Source organism: Schistocerca gregaria, chromosome 2 (genome assembly GCF_023897955.1).
Source record: "Schistocerca gregaria isolate iqSchGreg1 chromosome 2, iqSchGreg1.2, whole genome shotgun sequence".
Taxonomy (NCBI): domain Eukaryota; kingdom Metazoa; phylum Arthropoda; class Insecta; order Orthoptera; family Acrididae; genus Schistocerca; species Schistocerca gregaria.
Genome location: NC_064921.1, coordinates 284,409,166 through 284,425,266, shown reverse-complemented (window position 1 = coordinate 284,425,266; position 16,101 = coordinate 284,409,166).

Below are 16,101 nucleotides of genomic sequence, written 5' to 3'. Positions count from 1 at the left end.
ACATTTAGCACCTTCACTGTCACCTTCAACTGGTGGCAGTTCAGCAGCACATTTTCTTCTTCTGCAGCCTGAGGTTCCTCATCATCATTTCCCGGACCCAAATTAATCACTCAGTAAATCCTTGATGTGTGTTCCTTCCAGCGCAAATTACGTGGACATAAGAGCAGTCCCGAACAGCGACATCTCAAAGTCCTTCACTGTCTTTTTATTTTTGTCACTTACAGTCTTCTAAACGCACCCTTAGGGAGTTCAAGATCTTTCTTTATAACAGACACCAGATGTCTGCCTCCTCCTGATATATCTTTACGTCGAGCGCTTTCGTCTTGGCGTTGTGTTCGGTCATTGTTCACCCATTCCCCATGGTTCACGCTTTAATTTTCTTACACAGGAGTCAGTTATAAACCAACATCACTGTTGTGGTTGGCAGGAGAGCCAACACCGTTACTACAGGAGGCCGAAATCCACGTGATTTAGCTTACGCAGGCTGGCGTGAGGTCTGGAACATGGCAAGGGAATTAGAATTGAGAAAAACGGACGTAGCTGGTGGAATACTCAACTTTAATCCATCAATGATGAACGTCGGTCTTGACGGTACATGATTTACAATATCAATAGAAACTGATAATGGCGCCTTGCTAGGTCGTAGCAAATAACGTAGCTGAAGGCTATGATAACTACCGTCTCGGCAAATGAGAGCGTAGAAGTCAGTGAACCATCGCTAGCAAAGTCGTCTGTACAACTGGGGCGAGTGCTTGGAAGTCTCTCTGGACCTGCCGTGTGGCGGCGCTCGGTCTGCAACCACTGATAGTGGCGACACGCGGGTCCGACGTATACTAACGGACCGCGGCCGATTTAAAGGCTACCACCTATCAAGTGTGGTGTCTGGCGGTGACACCACAATCACAATCGTCACTGTGGCAAGGAAAAAGACCATATTCATATTCTTTTGCTGCTAGACACTCGTGCTGATAATTAAATACTTCTCAACTCTTTTCGGGAACAATTATCTGCTCTGACCTGCTCGGAAACTTATAGGAAGTGATCTGTTGGGGCTCTATGCTGTACCTCCACGTGTTAGTTGATTTAGCCGTTCATGGGCAGCAAAAGCCGTCTTGTCACACGAATATGTGAACTCCATATAATGATAAATGTCGTCACAGCCGCACTAACTGACATTATAGACAACCAAATATACATATTTCATAGCTGTTTTGCTTGCTAGCCTTGTTGTTTAATCCTTGCGTTTTTTTGTTTAAAATTATCTCATCTGCCTACCACCAACACTTGTTTCCTGGTGAATGATAGCGTCCAGATGTGTATTTGCTGAAAATAATAAGAAAATTGTAGATTTACATATGGATCAATTCCATATTCAATGGTAGATCATATCTGGTACGAGTCTTTCAATTTGTTGGGCACATTATTAATCTCGGTTTCTCTGTCTTTGAATAATCGGATGATATCGCTAACATAACTCTTATAATACATTGTATTTTCTCTAAATTCAATATGCACAATTAAAACATATGTGACACTTCATAATCACGCCACGAGCTGTATACTAGTTATCAGCAAAAAACTCGTTACCTACAACAGCATCACAATCACCGCTGTGGTCGCTTTCAAAATAAAATAATCTCGTCTTCCGACATTTCCAGCAGTCTGCCAGTTTCCTCCTGTTTAGTAAAGACTGTACGTCATAATTACAATATACGTTATATCCGAAACTGCCTCACCGACTGAAGCTGTGTGATGGACTGGGTTTCGAACACAGAACATTACATTTCGTGAGCATTGCTCTTATGAACTCAGTACCCGAGCAGGCTTCAGTTCTGCATCATCTCTCTTCTATTTTCCAACTTAATTCGTTATATTTATCCTTTAAAGAATTGTGTTTAGTTTACCTATTGAGCTTAGTCCCAATCAAATAAAATACTTGTAGTCGCTGTCAACAAAACAGTAACATCCTACTGCTAACTTTTTCTTATCTAGGTGTTAGATGTAGTATTCTGTCAATAATAATAACAATAATAATAATCTTAATAACAGAATATTTTTATAATTTTTTTTATTATACTAGACCTGCAAACGAAAATAGTGACGAAAATCCACAGCATATGTCTCTGTATATAAAAAAAAATGATAAAACGAGTCAGGCTGCAGACAGCCTGTCATTTAATTAGTTATTCCTATTTTTGCTCTTCATTCATACAGTTATTAGATTTACCTTTTTTTGCTCAAGTGACGCAAGATTTTATATTCAAGTGACACCTAGATGATCGCAGAGGTCGTAACATCCCTCCGGTAAAGTAATTCCGATTAGCTGTGCATTGGGTCTGCATATTGTACTACGCTGGTAAATTAGACGAGTTTTGCCGAGCCGACGCAGCGACTGGCCCATTGTTACCCGGAGGGTGAGGGCCACTATATAGAATTTCTCAAGCTCTAAGACCTTTTCCATAGGCACAGGGCAGCTTCCCGACCCCCTGGCCCCAGGCTTGGGTGTAAGCTGCCACCAGTTAACGTAATGGAGTTTTCAACAAAAGTTTATCATGCACGTCAGTCGTATGAAACCATTTAAGAGTATGGTATATGCACTACCACATTTAGCTGCGACTGACCCAAAGGTGTAGTAAGTACAAAGAAGGAACGTCTAGCGGTCAGACAGCGCAAGACACAAGACATGCGTTATGCTTAGAAGTCACGTAATTAGTTATGTTTTTAGGTTCTTCGCAGTGTTTTGTTGGTGTTAAATTTGCTCTTGATATTCGTGTTATGAGTAAGTTTTGCATTGTGTTGTGTTTGGGTGGTTTTTGTGTTTGTATGTCATTATGACCAGAATTTTCCTTTTATCCTTGTAGGGTTATTGTCAAGTTTTTGATGCTGCTGTTTCTCGTGTCCATTTTTCATTAGTTACTCGTTTCAGGAGGAGGGAAGGGATGGTGGATGGTTCCTTTCCTTAGGTGGCGACTTCAAGAGGACATATTGGCTGATTCGAGTCGGGAAGGAAACTTAACTGTCGTTCAGCCGTCGAAATCACGAGTGTTTTTCTCTAGGCAATTGGATGCCTTGCTAACGAGCCTTCAGTGGACATTGAAATCAACATTAGAGATCTGGAAAATCAGGAATGAAATTCGGAGATTCGATGATATTTTTAACGGAATTGTATGAGCGGCACATGAATTGACGTACTAGATGAATACCATAGGTTACAGTTTACCTGCGATAAATTAAGAGCACAGTTATCCCTTCTGGTGGATACTGAAACACAGACCATAGTTCGGAAGAAAAGAGGCTGATTAAATGTGGGAAAAACCGGTGTTCGAGATAGTGTATGAGGAGAATGGTTCGAAATTTAACTACGCACTTCATCAGTTTCAGTAATGGCGAGTTCTACGAAGGGTGTCGTAGAGTGACACGCAACTCGACTGTCTAGTTCAGAGCAAGGAGTATTACACAATACCAGGCTAGTACGGGAGTTAACTACGGAGCAAACTCGGTACGCCAGTGATGTGGAGAAAGTGTTGAGTAACGATATGTGAAGGATACAGGGACAATTGTGTTTGCTGGATAACAAGTTGGCCATTGCAAGGTTGCTCCATGCAGTGGTAAATCGGCTGGGTGACAAGGAGCAAGGTGAGCGTACTGCAGAAACGAATGTATCGTGTGGTGAACAGACGGCTCAGTCCGTGCTAAATCCAGCACGAAAGTTTATGTTTGATTACACATAGCGGAGAAGCAGTTCCCAGCAGAATTAAGAAATGCAGTAGAAGCGACAGAAAGTAATTTAGCATTATTTATTCATATGGCTAGGACAACGGTAAGAAGCGAAGCAGCGTGGGTATATGTAATGGTTCACTTATCTATACCACGGACTGATTCGAAATTTCAGTGTTATGCGATTCATCTGTACTCAGTGAAAAGGGAAAGGGTAGGGGGTGAGGGGGGGGGGGGGCAGGAAAATGGATATGAATAAAGTCGCAGGAGGTATTACTGATTTCAGGTGGTATGAAAGTCGTTAGGTCGTTATTCGTTTTGGAGACGTACTGAGGCAGATTATTGTCTGGCCAGACACATGGGTACAGACCGATGTGATGACCTGTGACGGAAGTACTCTGATGTCCAAAATTAAAGGGACAAACTGCTATTTCCCCTTCCTTTGTCTAATTCACAAAATAATCATACAGACTGTCAACAGATATCGTTACGATCGTGTTCTGCACGAAAGATAGCATTCCGATCAACGGACAGCCACGCCATCAATGACGTCAGGGCACCTATCAAGCGGAGTAGTGTTTGCAGTGTAGCCCTACATCCACGGTTGTTGTGTATAGTCATAGACGGTGCAGTATGGCACAGAGAAGACGACTACAGACTCTCTGCTGTAGAGGGTCTTAGGAAGAAACCGAAATGGCCCAATAGCTTAATCTGAATCGTTCTGTTGTTTCTCGGATGAAACGGCAGTTTATAGAGTGTTTATAGAGACACCAGAAAGAATGGACTGTTATTTTGCTGTAAGGGTACAGCGGTACTGCCATACTACTGTACTGGAACTGCCATCTGACCTTGCAGTGTATCGAGGCAAACGGTGTACAGAAGGCTCCAGCAGAGTGGCCTTTATTGTTAGAGACCTGCTGTCTGTCTATCTCTGGCGTGTCTTCACAGGAGAGAACGTTTAGTGTGGAGCCGTCAACATGCTACAGATAGTCGACTGGTGGGCCACTGTTCTTTTCAGAGATGAGTCCAGGTTTGGTCTGGTGAGTTATTCTCGACGGGTTCGCATCTGGAGGGCAGGTGGAGCACGATTTTTGGACCCAAACATTGTGGAAAGAGGCCGATATCGAGGAGCATTCCTAATGGTGTGGACAGGGTTATGTTGACCACTCGAACACCTCTTCATGAAATTGTACAGGTGAATCGGCAAGCCTTATCTGGTGTCGTGTATCATGAGGACATCTTGGGATCTCATGCGCGGTTGTTGCGATGTGCTGTGGGCCCAGACTTCACATTGATGGACGATAACGCTCGAAATCATAGAGCACGGGTGGCTGACGTTTTTCTGGAAACGGAAGATACTGTACACATGGCGTGGCCTGCTCGCTCTGTCGATCTGAATCCCGTAGAGCATGTCTGGGATGCACTAGGGAGGCGGGTTGCATCATGACAGCATCCTGCAGCCACTCTCCGGGACTTGTGCCTAGTTATTGCCTCAACATGAGATCGATATAATCCACAGCATGTCCCGTCCTTGTGAGGCCTGTACTGGTGACAGAGGTGGTCACACACCATACTGAGCACATTAACCAGTTGTCAGAATGTGTGTGCAAATCCGTTAAGTTGAAAAAAAACTAAGAACATTTACGTCTACCGTTATGCATGTCTCAGTTGATTACGTACTGTATTCTTTACATTCTGTTTACTGTTTTGTGGTAAAATAAACGCAGACTTGCAAAATTGCTGTAATTTTGCGCACTAGTGTTCTTTTTAGGGAAAACGAATGAGACAAGTTCCGAAACACAATCTTAGTTACCTGTTCTTCTCAGCAGAAACTGCGGTGGCAAATTGCTATGAAAATGTGGAAACCTGAGCGGTTGAGAAAATTAGGCTTGCAGGGAAGCAGTATTATCATTAGCGGTATGGCTTCTGAGATAATCGGGAACGATTTCCTCCTTCCGGCTACACTCACTGGTACTGCTGTCATGACATTAAGCGGAATGCAATGTATTGGCGTGTTTCCACTAAATACCTGCATATTTTATTTGTGTAATAAATGTAGGCTTGGACAGTCTACGGATCCACCGGCACATCAGTTGCCAGTAAAATGGGTAACCGGTATAGACTGAAGGAACGGTTGATGAAAGCAAAACCTCCGTACTGAGTGGTATAACCAATAGATTAAGGATCGTATTGTAATATGGCCCTGGAGACCGCTTTAAGAGTAAGCTCATGTTCGTAACGAACAAGAGAGGAACTCATGTGAGACAGCTAATGGAGCCGGCCGTTGTGACCGAGCGGTTCCAGGCCCTTCAGTCCGGAACCGTGCGTCCGCTACGGTCGCAGGTTCGAATCCTGCCTCGGACATTGATGTGTATGATGTCCTTAGGTTAGTTATGTTTAAGTAGTTCCAAGTTCTAAGGGACTGATAACCTCAGATGTTGAGTCCCATAGTGCTCAGAGCCATTTGAACGACAGCTAATGGTTCGAGCTGAGAGTTGCCCTCAGCATGGTATGACGTTTTGTTTGGCGTTAAGCGTGATTTTAGTTAAAGATTCGCCTTGGAATCTTTCGAAAAAGGAGATAAGTGCTGAGCCCCTGAAAATTTCGGCGTACGGATTGTGAATTTTTAAAGGTTTATTCGTACAGTGGCCGGCAGTAGAGGCCAGCACGACCGATGTGCTGATCAAGTAAGCAATTGGAGTATTTTTGAAAATACGACAAAACACAGCGGGCAGACGGGAGTTTGCGACACCGGTCAACGGTTGAGACCTGTGGAACAGCTAATACGGTGGACTAAGATTGAAGTGCTCCCGAGAAACTCACACATTGCAAATACAACGGCGTCCAGCAAGCCATGTTCGGGGAAGAGTGAGCTAGGAAAAGCTGAAATAACAAGAAATATGAAGCAAACCTACTCGTTAAATCAGTTTCTCCTCCTAAACGGAATGTTTAAGAGATCTGCCTCTCCTTTTCCTCTCTGTTAGTTAAACCCCAACGGAGAGGGATCCTGCTTCCGCTCTTCGGATCATTTCAGAGAGCGCCTGGTGCCATGTCCCCCAGGATGACGACTAAGCCGGATAGTTTTCAAAGTCGACGACCAGACAATGATAAAGGAAAGCTAGTTGGCGTTAAAGATACATTGCGTGTCCATACCTGGAATATAAGAGGAGGTTTTAATACAAAGTAATTATAACTTATAGAAAACTTGAAACGAAGAAATATAGACATTGTTATAATAACGAAAACAAAGAATAAACAGCGAGGAACAAAAGATTTAAATAATTACACATTAATTTACAATGTAGTCGAACAAACCAAACGATCAGAGTGTGGAGTAGCCATTCTTATAGATGAAAAATGGAAAATAAAGATAGTTTTTCTAACTACATAAATGAAAGGACAGTAATTGTTAGATTCAGAATTTATATGGGACATTTGTGTGTCATAGTAGTTTACGCACCTTAAGAAGGGGAAACTAAAATAATGAAATATTTAATGAAGAGCTGCAAAAACAAGTAAGTAAGTACAATAAAACTGATTATTAGTTAATATTAGGAGACTTTAATGCAAGAATTTGGAAAAGTACCAATAGTAGCTAAGTTAAGAAAGAAAGACATAAATAAATATATCCGGAAAGCAAGAGGTTGACGCTCAAGAATTGACTATGTAATATATAATAAAAAATAATCTCTCAGATTCGAGGTACTCGTGTGTTTGGATGTAATGACATAAGCCCTGATCACTTCCTAGTTACTTCATAGCTTGGGATATGGGAAAGGTGGAGGAAACAAAGAAATGTAAAGAAAATCCAAAACCAAAGCTTGAAATATAAAGTTCATCTTCTATGGCAACAAAACATATGGAATTTATATCGACAAAGACTCACACAATAATTGCAAATGGTTGAAACTAAAGACAGTATTGAAGAAGAAGCGGAAAAATTAAAAACAGCAGTGTTGAAATTAGGCCTTATAAAGAGATATTCGTGTCATGATAATATATTTCTAATAAGATAAATAATCGGAAAACGTCGGGAACTTGAATTAAAAATACGTTTAGCGTTTATTAATTTTTGAGAAAACCTTTGATAAATTAAAGAAAAGACCCTTTTGTTGATAATATTGGAAATAAAAGGTTTTCGAAAACATCTTATAAGAGTCTATATGTAAATATAAAAATTATTATAAGTTCAGGTTCGAAATTTCAGATTAAATTTTAATAGATCAAGGTCTTCGGTATGGCTGCAGTCTGTCATCCACTTTATTTAATTTTATATACTCACGAGCTAGTTATGAAATGGAAAGATTATCAGTAATTAAAACTGGATCCAGCGTACTATGAAATACGCTGTTACATGCTAATGATCAGATAATTATACAGGAAATAAAATATAATTTGCAAAGAGCTGTATGAAATTTAGCCAAAAGGCAGTACATTACGCCTTAAATAAATTCGCAAGTAAGACCAAGATGATTGAAACTTCCTGGCAGATGTGTGCCCGACCGAGACTCGAACTCGGGACCTTTGCCTTTCGCGGGCAAGTGCTCTACCATCTGAGCTACCAACGCACGACTCACGCCCGGTACTCACAGCTTCACTTCTGCTAGTATCCGTCTCCTACCTTCCAAACTTTATAGATGCTCTCCTGCGAACCTTGCAGAACTAGCACTCCTGAAAGAAAGGATATTGCGGAGACATGGCTTAGCCACAGCCTGGGGGATGTTTCCAGAATGAGATTCTCACTCTGCAGCGGACTGTGCGCTGATATTAAACTTCCTGGCAGGTTAAAACTGTGTGCCCGACCGAGACTCGAACTGGGGGCCTTTGCCTTTCGCAGGCAAGTGCTCTACAATCTGAGCTACCGAAGCACTACTCACGCCCGGTACTCACAGCTTTACTTCTGCAAGTTTCCCACTCCTACCTTCCAAACTTTACAGAAGCTCTCCTGCGAACCTTGCAGAACTAGCACACCTGAAGGAAAGGATATTGCGGAGACATGGCTTAGCCCCAGCCTGAGGGATGTTTCCAGAATGAGATATTCACTCTGCAGCGGAGTGTGCGCTGATATGAAACTTCCTGGCAGATTGAAACTGTGTGCACAACCGAGACTCGAACTCGGGACCTTTGCCTTTTGCGGGCACGTGCTCTACCATCTGAGCTACCGAAGCACGACTCACGCCCGGTACTCACAGCTTTACTTCTGCTAGTATCCGTCTCCTACCTTCCAAACTTTACAGTAGCTCTCCTGTGAACCTTACAGAACTAGCACTCCTGAAAGAAAGGATATTGCGGAGACATGGCTCAGCCACAGGCTGGGGGATATATCCAGAATGAGATTTTCACTCTGCAGCGGATTGTGCGCTGATATGAAACTTCCTGTCAGATTAAACCTGGTGCCCGACGGAGACTCAAACTCGGGACTTTTGCCTTTCGCGGGCAAGTGCTCTACCAGCTGAGCTACCGAAGCACGACTCACGCCCGGTACTCACAGTTTTAATTCTGCCAGTATCCGTCTCCTACCCTCCAAACTTTACAGAAGCTCTACTGCGAAACTTGCAGAACTAGCACTCCTGAAAGAAAGGATACTGCGGAGACATGGCTTAGCCACAGCCTGGAGGATGTTTCCAGAATGAGATTTTCACTCTGTAGCGGAATGTGCGCTGATATGAAACTTCCTGGCAGATTAAAACTGTGTGCCAGACCGAGACTCGAACTGGGGACCCTGGCCTTTCGCGGGCAAGTGCTCTACCACCTGAGCTACCGAAGCACGACTCACGCCCGGTACTCACAGCTTTACTTCTGCTAGTATCCGTCTCCTACCTTCCAGACTTCACAGAAGCTCTCCTGCGAACCTTGCAGAACTAGCACTCCTGAAAGAAAGGATATTGCGGAGACATGGCTTAGCCACAGCCTGGGGGATGTTTCCAGAATGAGATTTTCACTCTGCAGCGGAGTGTGCGCTGATATGAAACTTCTTGGCAGATTAAAAATTGTGTGCCCGACCGAGACTCGAACTCGGGACCTTTGCCTTTCGCGGGCAAGTGCTCTACCGTCTGAGCTACCAACGCACGACTCACGCCCGGTACTCACAGCTTCACTTCTGCTAGTATCCGTCTTCTACCTTCCAGACTTCACAGAAGCTCTCCTGCGAACCTTGCAGAACTAGCACTCCTGAAAGAAAGGATATTGCGGAGACATGGCTTAGCCACAGCCTGGGGGATGTTTCCAGAATGAGATTTTCACTCTGCAGCGGACTGTGCGCTGATATGAAACTTCCTGGCAGGTTAAAACTGTGTGCCCGACCGAGACTCGAACTCGGGACCTTTGCCTTTTACGGGCAAGTGCTCTACCATCTGAGCTACCGAAGCACTACTCACGCCCCGTACTCACAGCTTTACTTCCACAAGTTTCCCACTCCTACCTTCCAAACTTTACAGAAGCTCTAGTGCGAACCTTGCAGAACTAGCACACCTGAAAGAAAGGATATTGCGGAGACATGGCTTAGCCACAGCCTGGGGGATGTTTCCAGAATGAGATTTTCACTCTGCAGCGGACTGTGCGCTGATATGAAACTTCCTGGCAGGTTAAAACTGTGTGCCCGACCGAGACTCGAACTCAGGACCTTTGCCTTTTACGGGCAAGTGCTCTACCATCTGAGCTACCGAAGCACTACTCACGCCCGGTACTCACAGCTTTACTTCTGCAAGTTTCCCACTCCTACCTTCCAAACTTTACAGAAGCTCTCCTGCGAACCTTGCAGAACTAGCACACCTGAAAGAAAGGATATTGCGGAGACATGGCTTAGCCCCAGCCTGAGGGATGTTTCCAGAATGAGATTTTCACTCTGCAGCGGACTGTGCGCTGATATGAAACTTCCTGGCAGGTTAAAACTGTGTGCCCGACCGAGACTCGAACTCAGGACCTTTGCCTTTTACGGGCAAGTGCTCTACCATCTGAGCTACCGAAGCACTACCCACATCCGGTACTCGCAGCTTTACTTCTGCTAGTATCCGTCTCCTACCTTCCAAACATTACAGAAGCTCTCCTGTGAACCTTACAGAACTAGCACTCCTGAAAGAAAGGATATTGCGGAGACATGGCTTAGCCACAGCCTGGGGGATATATCCAGAATGAGATTTTCACTCTGCAGCGGATTGTGCGCTGATATGAAACTTGCTGTCAGATTAAACCTGGTGCCCGACGGAGACTCAAACTCGGGACTTTTGCCTTTCGCGGGCAAGTGCGCTACCAGCTGAGCTACCGAAGCACGACTCACGCCCGGTACTCACAGTTTTAATTCTGCCAGTATCCGTCTCCTACCCTCCAAACTTTACAGAAGCTCTACTGCGAAATTTGCAGAACTAGCACTCCTGAAAGAAAGGATACTGCGGAGACATGGCTTAGCCACAGCCTGGAGGATGTTTCCAGAATGAGATTTTCACTCTGTAGCGGAATGTGCGCTGATATGAAACTTCCTGGCAGATTAAAACTGTGTGCCAGACCGAGACTCGAACTGGGGACCCTGGCCTTTCGCGGGCAAGTGCTCTGCCACCTGAGCTACCGAAGCACGACTCACGCCCGGTACTCACAGCTTTACTTCTGCTAGTATCCGTCTCCTACCTTCCAGACTTCACAGAAGCTCTCCTGCGAACATTGCAGAACTAGCACTCCTGAAAGAAAGGATATTGCGGAGACATGGCTTAGCCACAGCCTGGGGGATGTTTCCAGAATGAGATTCTCACTCTGCAGCGGACTGTGCGCTGATATGAAACTTCCTGGCAAGTTAAAACTGTGTGCCCGACCGAGACTCGAACTGGGGGCCTTTGCCTTTCGCAGGCAAGTGCTCTACAATCTGAGCTACCGAAGCACTACTCACGCCCGGTACTCACAGCTTTACTTCTGCAAGTTGCCCACTGCTACCTTCCAAACTTTACAAAAGCTCTCCTGCGAACCATGCAGAACTAGCACACCTGAAGGAAAGGATATTGCGGAGACATGGCTTAGCCACAGCCTGAGGGATGTTTCCAGAATGAGATTTTCACTCTGCAGCGGAGTGTGCGCGGATATGAAACTTCCTGGCAGATTGAAACTGTGTGCACGACCGAGACTCGAACTCGGGACCTTTGCCTTTTGCGGGTAAGTGCTCTACCATCTGAGCTACCGAAGCACTACCCACATCCGGTACTCGCAGCTTTACTTCTGCTAGTATCCGTCTCCTACCTTCCAAACTTTACAGTACCTCTCCTGTGAACCTTACAGAACTAGCACTCCTGAAAGAAAGGATATTGCGGAGACATGGCTTAGCCACAGCCTGGGGGACATATCCAGAATGAGATTTTCACTCTGCAGCGGATTGTGCGCTGATATGAAACTTCCTGTCAGATTAAACCTGGTGCCCGACGGAGACTCAAACTCGGGACCTTTGGCTTTTGCGGGCAAGTGCTCTACCATCTGAGCTACCAAAGCACTACCCACGTCCGGTACTCACAGCTTTACTTCTGCTAGTATCCGTCTCCTACCTTCCAGACTTCACAGAAGCTCTCCTGCGAACCTTGCAGAACTAGCACTCCTGAAAGAAAGGATATTGCGGAGACATGGCTTAGCCACAGCCTGGGGGATGTTTCCAGAATGAGATTCTCACTCTGCAGCGGACTGTGCGCTGATATGAAACTTCCTGGCAGGTTAAAACTGTGTGCCCGACCGAGACTCGAACTCGGGACCTTTGCCTTTTACGGGCAAGTGCTCTACCTTCTGAGCTACTAAAGCACGTCTTAGACCCGGTACTCACAGCTTTACTTCTGCCACTATCCGTCTCCTACCTTCCAAACTTTACAGAAGCTCTCCTGTGAACCTTGCAGATCTAGCACTCCTGAAAGAAAGGATATTGCGGAGACATGGCTTAGCCACAGCCTGAGGGATGTTTCCAGAATGACATTTTCACTCTGCACCGGAGGGTGCACTGATATGAAACTTCCTGGCAGTTTAAAACTGTGTGCCCGACCGAGACTCGAACTGGGGGCCTTTGCCTTTCGCAGGCAACTGCTCTACAATCTGAGCTACCGAAGCACGACTCACGCCCGGTACTCACAGTTTTAATTCTGCCAGTATCCGTCTCCTACCCTCCAAACTTTACAGAAGCTCTACTGCGAAACTTGCAGAACTAGCACTCCTGAAAGAAAGGATACTGCGGAAACATGGTTTAGCCACAGCCTGGAGGCTGTTACCAGAATGAGATTTTCACTCTGTAGCGGAATGTGCGCTGATATGAAACTTCCTGGCAGATTAAAACTGTGTGCCCGACCGAGACTCGAACTGGGGGCCTTTGTCTTTCGCAGGCAAGTGCTCTACCATCTGAGCTACCGAAGCACTACTCACGCCCGGTACTCACAGCTTTACTTCTGCAAGTTTCCCACTCCTACCTTCCAAACTTTACAGAAGGTCTCCTGCGAACCTTGCAGAACTAGCACACCTGAAGGAAAGGTTATTGCGGAGACATGGCTTAGCCACAGCCTGAGGGATGTTTCCAGAATGAGATTTTCACTCTGCAGTGGAGTGTGCGCTGATATGAAACTTCCTGGCGGATTGAAACTGTGTGCACGACCGAGACTCGAACTCGGGACCTTTGCCTTTTGCGGGCAAGTGCTCTGCCAGCTGAGCTACCGAAGCACTACCCACGTCTGGTACTCACAGCTTTACTTCTGCTAGTATCCGTCTCCTACCTTCCAAACTTTACAGAACCTCTCCTGTGAATCTTGCAGAACTAGCACTCCTGAAAGAAAGGATATTGCGTAGACATGGCTTAGCCGCAGCCTTTGGGATATATCCAGAATAAGATTTTCACTCTGCAGCGGAGTGTGGGCTGATATGAAACTTCCTGTCAGATTAAAACTGTGTGCCCGACAGAGACTCGACCTCGGGACCTTTGCCTTTCGCGGGCGAGTGTTCTACAATCTGAGCTACCGAAGCACTACTGTAGTTGCTGCTTACTGTAATTGCTGTAGTTAGTTTTATGAAGATTTTCTGTGAGATAAGTGACTTATGAAAAAGTATGGGTTACTGTAAGGATTTGTTCCAATTCAGAGCCATTCTTTTGTGTTAATTATTTGAAGTCCTGTTGCCGTTTTAGAGCCGTCAGATTGCGTTGCGCTTGTTCATTATGGGTAATAAATGAATAGGTCAAGTTTGAGTTGTCTTTGTCTGGGAAAATTCTGCAGATCATTGTTGAAATGATAAAAATAAGTAACGAGACAGTAGGTTCAGTTGCACTCAGCAGTTTAAGACTCACACTTAAAAGTTTCACCAACTCAGTTATTTCAGTAGACTCAATCAAATAAGTCACCTGTCTTCCCTTAGCCGAGGATAGTTCACTGGAACCTTCTGACTTCCTTGTAGTTTGAATAATTAGTGCATGATTAGAAATTAGTTATTGCTTACTGGTAGCGGGCAACTGTATGTATAGAATTTCCTTTGTAGTTGTAGTTTCTTATTGTTGTACTGTATTGTAATGAACAAATCAGTTATGGCATACATACGGATTTGCACTAAGTATCGCGCAGTCGCATTTGCAACTAATAAGATAGTGATTATTTTCAGAGCTATTTTATTGTGACTTCCTATTTTTCCTTTTCAAATCGTCTTATTTTTTATGTGTGTATGTTATTGTGTGAAACAGTGTTATAATCATGGCGAGTCAAAAGCGTAAGACTAGGCTACAAAGCAAAGTGAGAAATGGAAGTGAAGACGAGCGTTGCTTGTTAGCAGCACCTAGTAACGAATTGACAAATATTAAAGTCAATAATTTGGTAATAGTATATCGAGACATGGACCAGACAGTAAATAAGGGGGTGGACATTGGCACAATCGGTGAACAGGGAAGGATTGTCGATCAATCGGTCGGTAACAGTTTGCCTCAGCAATGCGAAATAACAGAGGAAAATCTTGTAAATACCGTAGATTCACGTTTAGTGTCATTACACTTTTCTCAATTAATTTAAGACACATTCTCTGCTTTTCAAAGTACGAATATTGCAGGTGCAAACGCACTGATGAATGACACAAATGAATATGTTTCAGCCACCAATGAAGTGTTATTGCCATTAATTCAAAAAATTGATCAAACAGAGAAACAAACACAGCCACAAATGGAACAAAATCAGGAACGAATACAGAAACAGCTTCAAAAGTTAGACACAATCGAACAAAATCAGAAACAAACACAGCAACAACTTCGAAAGTTGGACATAATTTACGAAATTAAACAAACACTTGAACAAACACGTGAAGATTTTACCGCTGCGATACTCAAAATTGAATCGAAATATCAAAAAAGATTGAAGATGTAAAAACACAAATTTGTGATCATTTTCAGTCTATTTTTTTCGGGAAATGAAAACATATTACAGAGTCATGAAGCAGCCATAAAAGAACTGCAGACCATTGTACACACAAATCACGACACCTTGCAGGCTAAACCTGACTGCTGCATCTACCGATACGGTCGTGTAGCTTGTAAGAAATCAGGAAAACGTAAGGACACAGTAGATACGATTACGACACAAATGGACACTCTAAAACTTGCCTCAGAAAAACACACGGAGGAAATCACCACACATTATCGGAAAAAGTAGCCGAACTATCGGATCAGTTAACAAATTTACAAATTTGAATGATACAAGGCCGGTAGCCTTTACTGACACAGAGGAGTACGAGGAAATTAGGAAATTCAAACAAAGTCAGAAACAAATCAATACGCAACACAAAAGAGAAAAGCGGGAAGTACAAGATCAATTAGCAAAGGTTATACAAAAATTATATATTTCAGAGGATACTCACGCTCCGACACGGGAAAAGGTATTTAGAAATACGGAAAAGTTCCAAAAAAATAACATGATATTTCGGAGATCGTGAAAGGAGTCGGCAGGGTGCAGCGAGCCTCGAGATGGAACCACCAACACGACGTAAAAATGACCAATTTGCGACTCGGCGTCACTATGACTTCGACTATAAGCTCTTCATCACAAAGCATAAATTTGAAACATTCAAGAATTCTAGCAATGACGTACATCCACGACCTTGGTTTCATCAATTTTCTCATTGTCTTCCTCCTAATTTGTCATTAGAGCATAGATTAGAATTTATGTGTGGCTATTTATAAAATGAACCAGCTGTAAGAATGCGATCGGTTAATCGCGACTGTCACAGTGAAGGAGATTTTTATCATGCCCTACTTTCTGCATATTGGTCTCAGGCTACTCAAGATCGAGTAAATCACAGTATTATAATGATGAAGCATTTCGAACAGTCTGAATTTTCCAGCCCTGTAAAATATTTTGAAGATATGTTACACAAGAATCAGTATTTGTCAATCCCGAACAGCCCCTCGCT